The 10793-nt window shown below is 42.0% G+C and overlaps 1 non-coding gene across 1 annotated transcript; it reads left to right on the forward strand.

The window, feature by feature from the left end:
* Window positions 1-906: 906 nt before the first annotated feature.
* TRNAL-UAG (transfer RNA leucine (anticodon UAG)) lies at window positions 907-986 on the forward strand. The gene has a single exon. It is a non-coding gene; the product is annotated as a tRNA-Leu (tRNA).
* Window positions 987-10793: the final 9807 nt, after the last annotated feature.

A 10793-nucleotide genomic window follows, 5' to 3' on the forward strand; every position in this document is an offset into this window, starting at 1 on the left:
TCGTGTAATAAGTTAATTGAATTAAAAAATTAAACAAAATATATTAAATCTTTTATATATATGAAAAGATATAAGTGAATAATTTGATTGGTTGGAGAAAACCTTGGTCACGCTAAAGTTGCGCATTTCAGTGTTTAAGTGTTGGCGGGCTAAAGGGATGGAGCATGCCCTTTTCTTTTGTGTAATAACTTTGGGTGTTAAATTGCATCCTCAACTCTTTATAACACTTAGTCTTAGACCACGTTTTGCCAACACAAGGGCTTCACCATACCACAACACCCTCCAGCGATATGTTCTTCCATCCCCGCTGGCGCTATGTGGTTAACGCCTCCAAGGCTCAAAACTTAGGGTCCACCCCCAATTAATAACCAATCACCTTTTTTTTTCTTTATACACACACACGTAGTTAACCTACTACGTTTAAATTGATGGGTAAAGATAAAGCTTACCCTTGTTTGATGATAGAGAAGTGAACTTGTAACAAAGAGATCTTTTACATATATATTTATCTTTGTCATTTGATAACCAAATAATTTTGCAACTGCAACCCTCCTATCACAAATATGAAAATGTGGTCCTGTTTAGATTTTAATTGATTCTTCAAATATTAAACTTGAAACTTCTTTTATAACAGAAGTTTAACTAACATCTTGGTTTCTTTATTCCGGCTGGATTAAAGGTTATAAAACATAATTTAGCTTCTACATATGTTAGAGAAATGCTACATTTAAAAAAGTTACAAACTTGTATTTGATAGTGTTAATATTATACAAGCTCACTTCTCCATCCCAACAAAGGGTAGGTTTCTATAACAACACATAAGTGAATATAACTAGGATCATAAGATCATGTTAATCACTATCCAGCTAATGGTTATATATAATTCATCAAATATTAAGTCCATAAGACAGTTTGGCCGAGTGGTCTAAGGCGCCAGATTTAGGCTCTGGTCCGAAAGGGCGTGGGTTCAAATCCCACAGCTGTCACTATACGTTTTTTTTTTAATTTTTGTATTTGGACAAATACGTATATTCAAATATAAAGTATAAACCCTTCTTTGGCTAGTCCAACTTCTCAACCCATTCACACCAACCATCATCAAAGCCCCTGATAGCTATGTAGGGGATGGGAAGCGATGTGAGAGCAACACGTAGGATTTTAAGGTAGACAATTATATAGATAGTTAGATTAAATAATCTTGGTTTCTTTTGAGTGATTACCCATTTGTTCAAAATAATTAAGCCATTTGTTTTGTTTATAAACTAATAATGATGTTTTTTTATTTTTTTTCCTTTACCTCATAAGCTTCGATAGTAGCGGTGTGCAAGAAACCGAAAAAAACCGATCTGAAACCAAAAAAGCCGAAAAATTGAATCGAAACAAAGACCGGCTGTTTGGTTTTATGTTTTTGAAAAAACAGAACTTATGGTTAGGTTTTGGTTTACGTGTAATAAAAACCGAAAAAATCGAACCGAACCGAATTTCTATATTTTTGTTTTTTTATCTTTTATTTTAAATAATCTATAACAATTTAATAAATTTTTAACTAAAATATTTGTTTGCCAAATGTATAATAATAAGTTTGTTAGTTATTAACAAAATTATGTACCCTCAAATTCATTATTTCCAGCCAACTTTGTTTTTTGGCTTAATGTTTTCAAGCCCAAATGGGAAAAACTGTAAAATCAAAACGGAAAAACTGAAAAAACCAAAACTAAACGGTTTCAAAAGTCCAAAAAGGTTTGGTTTTAGCCCAAAACGACCCATCCCGAATCGTACACACCCCTATTTGATAGTATTAAATTATTATTAGTTTTAAAAAAGCGTGTTAAAACTTAAAAACTAAACTGTGTGAATAGAGTTTAGAGTTGCACAAACAGGGTATTTTTAGAAACCAGGACCGGGTAGGAACTGGTTTCAGGTATGATTAAAAAAAGTAAAAACCGGCTCGGGCAGGCATCTAAAAGAAAACAAACAAACAAACAATAAAAAACGGTGGTTAGGGTTTCATCTTCTTTCTTACGATTACGAGCGCCATGTGTGGTCATCTCAACAACAAGAGGATGAAGAGGAAGTGTTATATTCCTCTATGGTGGATCGGCACTGTCGAAAAGAAGTATCGGTGACTACTTGTTTCATTTTTCAAATGCCATGCTATATATATATGTGCCTGCCATTGATTGATTAATTACATATAAGTTATAATTGTGATTTGCTAATTTATGTTTATATTGTTGATCAGTAGTAAGAATAAGAAGAAGAATAAGACATCTTCTTCAACATCTAAGAGAAGGAGGAAATCTCAGGATGTAAGAATATTAATATCATGCATCAAATGCTATTGTTTTATTTTGACTTTTAACTTTTAACTTTTAAGTTTTGTTTGTTTATGATTTGAAATAGGTGATCATGTTTAATGGTGAGTTAAAGGACATGAGGAAGCTTAGTGCTAACGATGAGGCCTTTTTCCTTTTATGGAAGATGCTTCGTGAAATTATACGTATTATTCACGAAAGACGCCTACTCCTGAGACATATAACCGCTGGAATAAGTATGACGAATCGTTCTACCTTAAAATGTGTACTTGCTTTGGTGTTGATTATCAGCATTTAGAGGCGGCCAATTTTGAGGATGATGATAGGGAACAGGTACACTGCTGTTATGTATTAAAATTTGTAAACCTACTTTGGGAAATTATGTTTTCGATAACGTTTTGCTAGCCTTATCATTAGTTAAGAGGCCATTGGTTAAGCGGATATTGACATGAAACAATGAAATTATCTTTTTGATAAACCTTTTAGATGGCTAGCTTGTGTTGTATGAATCTTAATTTGGCATGAAGCATTGTGTTATAATATTTGAATCAGCTAGCACTCAGCATTTAGAGACTTTGTTGTCTCGTTAAAACTAGCGGATTCTAAACTGTTTTTTTTGCTCCGACGGCTTAGGAAGCGCATATAGAGTGTGCTCAACCCTCTACAAAAGAGATGTCAAAGTCAAAAGAGGAGTGTTCAGAACAGGTACTGGTATATATCAAAATTGATAATCTTATTAGTTGTCTCATCGAAGCGAACAGATTCTTAATTTGTTGGCTCTGATGGTTTAGCAAACGCATATTGGGTGTGCTCAACCCTCGACAACAGAGATGTCATACGAGGAGCGTTTAGAACAGGTACTTTTATCTATTGATAATCACATAAACCTATGTTGATGAGCCTTTTTGCGCCTAATAGGCTTATAGATGGCTAGTTTGTGTTGTATGAATCTTAATTGACATGAAGCATAGTCTTTATGATATTTAAATCAGCTAGCATTCAACACTTAAGAGACTTTGTTGTTTGATCAAAGCTAACGGATTCTAATTTTTTGCTTTGATTGTTTAGATAGAGAATGAGCCCGTTGTTTCCTTCTGCCCGTGCTATCATTATGGGCCATTCAAATTTGGTTCTTATTCGCCGGAGACTACACCTGATCGTATTCCGTATCATTTGTATCTGTTGGTTAAGGAAGTAGTTGATATCATGAACACCACTAAATGTCGGATAGCTTTGACAAGGGTTGAGGCAAAAAATATTATTTTTTTTGCAATTACTTGCACTGTCATTTGCCAAGTGGCTGGCACTAGTAAGCCCCCCCCCCCCCCCCCTTTTTTTTTCTCTTTAAAAAGTTCTTTCATTATTATTATTATTATTATTATTTTATTTTTTCATTCTTCAGCGACCGGGACAATGCCAGCTTCCTTATTGCTGGATACGACACCACGAGTAAACCTAGATATCGTATGGACAATTTCACCCCTATCGGAAACCGGGTTGAGGTGTTGGGGATTGATCCGTATGTCAAACTCTTGCCAGAAGGGATGGCTCGTGTTATGAGTATTATTCACTCACGGAAGACACCTTCATTTTGGAACATGCGCCCGGAGGAGATATCATTCTTGTAAACTGTGTTCTTGCTTTGGCATTGACTACCATCGTTTAGAGGCTGCTTCAGAGGAAGATGTGTGTTTGATGCGTGTGGCCTAGTTTCTAAGCATGGATCTAAGTCGTATCACACTTGATTTCACACATCTTAGATCCATGCTTAGAAACTAGGCCACACGCATCAAACACATATCTTCCTCTGAAGCAGCCTCTAAACGATGGTAGTCAATGCCAAAGCAAGAACTCGGTGGGCGGCACTAATTACTTTTTGTTTAATGCTACAATAACTTTGCTATGTTTGGTCAAAACTAGTTTGAGGAGAAATCGGTTCGAGTCATAAACTGGTTTTGGTGGCAAATATATGAACCCTATACAAATCGGTTTGAGGGCTATTATTAATCATAGACTTCAAAAAAAAATTAATTATGTATATATGCATAACCACACACCACTAAAGTTGGTTTTTGTTCCGACCTGTTGAACACATGTCACACCCATGTGAAATCGAGAAAAATAATTATGTATATGCATTGACAACTTGAAGTGTGTAGGGGTATGGTACTAAACCCGGTTTTACGACCATAAATTTATTATGTTTGGCTTATTTTATTATATGGACTAATACAATGTTATTGGGGTGAGGGGGTTTTGTGGAGGTAACCCTAACTGGGCTAGGCCCATTAGGGTACCATGATGGTGGCCATGAGGCTCCCTATATAAGGAGGTCTCCACCATATTTTTGTGTCTGTGAACAAGAGATCCTCGAGATTTCTTAGCGATCACCTCCACACCCCCAAAGAGTCATTGCAGATCCCAACCAGCCGGAGAAGAAGATCAAGACGTGGTTCGTTCATCTCGAAATCCGTGGAAATATCGTCATGGATCAGGTCAGATTCATCTCGTGCTTCGACATTGGCGCCATCCGTGGGACGGCAATGAACCACGCTTCGCTTCTCGTCTCGGCCCTCCGATCTGTTCATCAATATCTCGGGTCTACGGTTTCTTCTTTCAGATATGTTCTATGGAAATCCAAAAATCCGTAGATCTAAAAAATACTTCCAGATCTGGAAATACACAGGAAGAAATACCACCGAACTTTTGGGGAAAACCCTTAGATCTGTGTTTTTTCTAAGTGAAATATACCAAATCTAGTTATGATTTTTTCAGATCTGGGTTCGTTTGAGCAACAGTCACACTTCATATTCATAGATCTATAAATCCTATTAGATCTGTTGGTTTTACATAAAACCTACCTGATGTGGATATTCAAAATCTCTAGATCGTGCGTGCCACCGCGGATCAAAATCGCTCCCTGTGGATCAACTTCGGATTCCGCATGCGCGCTCCCGGCGATCACTACATGCCACAGCGGGCCGCATGCGCGCTCCCGGCGATCACTCTACGCCACAGCGGGTCGCATGCGCGCTCCCGGCGATCACTCTACGCCACAGCGGATCGCATGCGCGCTCCCGGCGATTACTCTACGCCACAGCTCACGCATATCACATGCTCATGAAGACAGCCAAAACCTATGCTCGTGGCGCATATCACATGCTCACGCATCACGCATGCTCACGCGTATCACGTATGCTCACGCATACCACATATGCTCACGCATCACGTATGCTCACGCATCACGTATGCTCACGCATATCACATGCTCACGCATCTCATATGCTCACGCATCACATATGTTATTGGGCTTCACGTATGCTCATGCATATTAGATGCTCACGCATCATGCACGCTCACGCACCACATCTGCGCGTGAGAATAAAGGAGACATTGCGCAGGCCGCGCGTAAGCGACATAACAAATGAACAGTCTAATCCAAATCAGGATAAGAACAACCATGATTGTACTCACATGGCGACGCGCCATACTTAAAGGTTGGGAATCCTCATAATATCCCATATGGCTACGCGCCATGCTTAAAGGTTGGGAATCCTCATAATATCCCATATGGCTACGCGCCATGCTTAAAGGTTGGGAATCCTCATAATATCCCATATGGCTACGCGCCATGCTTAAAGGTTGGGAATCCTCATAATATCCCATATGGCTACGCGCCATGCTTAAAGGTTGGGAATCCTCATAATATCCCATATGGCTACGCGCCATGCTTAAAGGTTGGGAATCCTCATAATATCCCATATGGCTACGCGCCAAACTTAAAGGTTGGGAATCCTCATAAACCCATAGGCCACGCGCCAAGCTTAAAGGTTGGGCACACCTCATAATTTGCCCGAGGATGGGAACCATGCAATACATCCACTTTTAGTTGACATGTTTTTGCAGGTTCCGCTACGAGCCGCACAAACACCTATGACATCATTATTATTATCTGGCCATTTGTGCCTCCATTATTATTTTGAAAACAGGCCGGGATATTCATCCTGCGCGGAGGAGGCCCTTGTGGGCCAGTCATTATCATCATTTTATAGCTCGTAAGACGCCTCGCGCGCAAGCTTTTATTATTCTTATAGCTCATAAGACGCCCCGCGCGCAGGCTTCATTATTCTCATAGATCCGTAAGACGTCACGCGCGCAGGCTTCATTATTTTCATAGACCCGTAAGTCGCCTCGCGCGCAGGCTTCATTATTTTTACAGCTCGTAAGTCGCCTCACGCGCGCAAGCTTCATTACTCATATAGCTCGTAAGACGCCTCGCGCGTAAGCTTTTATTATTCTTATAGCTCGTAAGACGCCACGCGCGCAGGCTTCATTATTCTTATAGCTCGTAAGACGCCATGCGCGCAGGCTTCATAGATCCGTAAGTCGCCTCGCGCACAGGCTTCATTATTTTTACAGCTCGTAAGTCGCCTCACGCGCGCAAGCTTTCATTATTCTTGTAGCTCGTAAGACGCCATGCGCGCAGGCTTCATTATTCTCATAGATCCGTAAGTCGCCTCACGCGCGCAAGCTTCATTACTCATGTAGCTCGTAAGACGCCTCGCGCGCAAGCTTTTTTTATTCTTATAGCTCGTAAGACGCCATGCGCGCAGGCTTCATTATTCTCATAGATCCGTAAGTCGCCTCGCGCGCAGGCTTCATTATTTTTACAGCTCGTAAGTCGCCTCACGCGCGCAAGCTTTTATTATTCATATAGCTCGTAAGACTCCTCGCGCGCAAGCTTTTATTATTCTTATAGCTCGTAAGACGCCACGCGCGCAGGATTCATTATTCTCATAGATCCGTAAGTCGCCTCGCGCGCAAGCTTTTATTATTCTTACAGCTCGTAAGTCGCCTCACGCGCGCAGGCTTCATTATTCTCATAGACCCGTAATTCGCCTCGCGCGCAGGCTTCATTTTGACATCATTATTATTATCTGGCCATTTGTGCCTTCATTATTATTTTGAAAACAGGTCGGGATATTCATCCTGCGCGGAGGAGGCCCTTGTGGGCCATTATTTTTACAGCTCGTAAGTCGCCTCGCGCGCAGGCTTCATTATTTTTACAGCTCGTAAGTCGCCTCACGCGCGCAAGCTTCATTACTCATATAGCTCGTAAGACGCCTCGCGCGCAAGCTTTATTATTCTCATAGCTCGTAAGTCGCCTCGCGCGCATGCTTTTATTATTCGGCGTGCTATACCTTATTCATGCTAGTGCACCATCATTATCATAAAAACCACAACACGTCACCATCATGAAGAAAACCTCCCAAAACTCAAAGACAATAAAGATAAGGCCGAAGAAAAGGGAAAAAACCGCCTCACGCCCTAACACACCTCATAAAGTCCAGCGCTCCACCTAAACGCTTGCGCGCCCAGGAGCAACGCTGGACTTGGGGGGGCTTGTAGGGGTATGGTACTAAACCTGGTTTTACAACCCTAAATTTATTATGTTTGGCTTATTTTATTATATGGATTAATACAATGTTATTGGGCTGAGGGGGTTTTGTGGAGGTAACCCTAACTGGGCTAGGCCCATTAAGGTACCATGATGGTGGCCATGAGGCTCCCTATATAAGGAGGTCTCCACCTCCTTATTAGGGTTTGGTCATTCTTAATAAGAGCCACCACCATATTTTTGTGTCTGTGAACAAGAGATCCTCGAGATTTCTTAGTGGTCACCTCCACACCCCCAAAAAGTCATTGCAGATCCCAACCAGCCGGAGAAGAAGATCAAGACGTGGTTCGTTCATCTCGAAATCCGTGGAAACATCGTCATGGATCATGTCAGATTCATCTCGTGCTTCGACAAAGTGCAACTTACTTCTCACCTTTAAAGTACTCACAAGGGTTTGTTGTAAAGACCTTTGTAACCCTGTTAGGCATGTAACAAATACGTTATCGCTAACACTATTGTTGCGGGTAACAATAAATAAATAAAAATATAGGTTAAAAAATAAACATCATATTTTACTCTTTTTTTAGCGTGTAAGATGCCAAAATGTAATTATCGTTTATTCACGTTATAGTAAGGGTTTAGCTTTATTTATTGAGTTGACTAACATGTTGGTGTTTCGAAACATTCCCATTTCAATGTTTTAAAGGGGTGTGAAGAAACACTAAGTGAACCCTGGACAGATTATAGATAATCTGGGGGTTAAGTAATGTTTCCCACGGGGATGAGGTCTAGCAGAGAATTGTTCTTCAGGGGACCTGCAAAACAGACACCGTAAGCTCGTCACTGAGAAGGGGGGGGGTTCCTCCTTGTGACCACCCTCCGGCGTGAGAATCAGACTAGATTGCTCTGAATATAAGTATATATTAAGAGATTGCTAGATAAGATTGAGATAACAGATGATCTTACCATTCCAAGATGTTGGAGTATTTATAGCCGAAGGTAGGTTTCCTAGAAGGTACAGCCGGCTTAATAGTATTCCTGTTCTACCAACAGTGGACTATGCACAGGCCATACTGGTTGGTGGATAGGTTACGGCCAACAGTAACAAAGTCGGCTGCACTATTCCACCAACTGTAGATTATGCACGTCCCACCAACTGTGGACTATACGCAGGCCATGCTGGTTGGTGAATAGGTTACGGCCAACAGTAACACTATTCCACCAACTGTAGGCTGCGCACGTCCCACAGTAAGGGTTGGTGAGTAGGCAGCGGCTAATAGTGACAAACAGTACTAGAGGGTGCTCCTCCTCGTATTGTTGTCGGTGAGCTGTCATCCTGCGATTGGTTCATGGGCTGCTTTGGTCAATTTGTCTGTTCCGCCCATACCTTAGCAGGTATAGTACGAAAGACCTTCCAGAAGCATACGGACTGGCTCACTTGGGCGGGAGTATTCCCGCCTTGCTCATTCCTTCATGTGACTACTGAAGTAGCTAATGCCTTTGTGCGTGTAGCCTTGCTGTTAGTGCGGGTAGCCTTCCCTGATGGCTTGTATCCGCAGCTGCGGGAACAGGCGGGGTACTTCACCATTGGGAGGCTTTCCCTGCGGGTACAGCTGGCGTACTGCGCGTAAGGTTCTTTGAGCATGGTGGGTCCTGCTGGAGCAGTTGGTCCTTGCGCAGACGTCCCTGTTCAAGGTGAGTCTTGCGGGTCCAACTGGGCTCTGCTGGGACCTACCTCTTCAAGTCCCCCCAGTCCAATGTTCTTCTCACGAATTATTAATAAGTGAGGTGAACTTTTGGGCTTAGCTAGGGTTTTTGAAATGGGTTTAGTTTTTAGGTTTTCCGTGGTGATTCTTCCCGCGGTTTTCCTGATGTCACGCAGAAATTCCCGACTTTTCTGCTTGATCTTTGGGTATGAAGCGGGTAGGTTTGTAACCTCCTCGCACGTCAGGAGCGTTGAGTCCCATTTGTATGGATTCTCCATGGGGTCTTGGTAGTTTTCAACATAGTGATCAATTATGCTAAAACCACCAATTCCATCTTGGAGTTTCAAACAATATAGTTCTCGACCCTCCCGTCATGCGGGGATGTTATTCCCGTTTCCGCAAGCATGGCCCAGAAAATCCTTCTTGGTTTGAATTCCCTGCAGAGTGCTAAGTATGTGAAGGGTTTTGCCTAGACACTGTACCCGCACTTGTCTTATGGTTACTTTATTTCCAAGGTATTCCTGGCGTCAATTCCCTGCGGGTGCTAAGTATGTGAAGGGTTTTGCCTTTACACTGTACCCGCACCCGTCTTATAGTTACTTGGTTGCCGAGGTATACTTGGCTTCAATTCCCTGCGGGTGCTAGGTATGTGAAGGTTTTTGCCTTAACACTGTACCCGCATCCGTCTTACGGTTACTTGTTTGCCAAGGTAAGGGGTATTTTCCCGCTTACTTTTGAATCTTTTTTGAATTTTGAATTTCGAAATTCGAAGAGTTGGTGGAAAGATAGGAACAGTCCAAACATCTGAAACGTCGTGCTACGGTTTCTTCTGACAGTGTCAGGACGTGCAGGAAGTTATGGTGAAGTGACAGTACATGGTCATTCCAGACGCTTTTTCAGGCGCGTGGGCGCGATTTTTCGGGCGCGTGGCCGCGAAAATAATGGTACGCGTCCTGTCAACAGCTGTTGCCAGCTTGCTTTTTGCCACGTGTCATAGTTTCATTGCACCTTCGATTTCTCTCTCCTCCGCATTAAATTCATCGCATTAATTGCGATTAGTATATAAAGGGGGAGAGGGCTCTTTACAATCCACACTTTCACCCTTCTCTTCTTCTTCTTAGCGATTTCCGGCAAATACTCCCCTTTTCAGGCCAGCATTTTCCCGAAATCGTTTTCTTCTTTCTGCAAAATGTCTTCACGTGATCTCGAGTCTTCGGCTGATGACAAGAGTACTGCTGGCGAGTGCCAGTGTGCTCTGCCCGGCGATCTGTATCGGTATGTTGTCAGGAAGTTCATGCTCGATCCTCTCGAGCCTGAGTTTCCTGAACCCCATCAGACCGTGTACGATGCCCCCAGAGGCAAGATCGGGGTTTA

The sequence above is a fragment of the Bidens hawaiensis genome, unplaced genomic scaffold, assembly GCF_021521415.1.
Source record: "Bidens hawaiensis isolate Kalapana, Puna unplaced genomic scaffold, B.hawaiensis_p1.1 tig00002236_1, whole genome shotgun sequence".
NCBI classification, from domain to species: Eukaryota; Viridiplantae; Streptophyta; class Magnoliopsida; order Asterales; family Asteraceae; genus Bidens; species Bidens hawaiensis.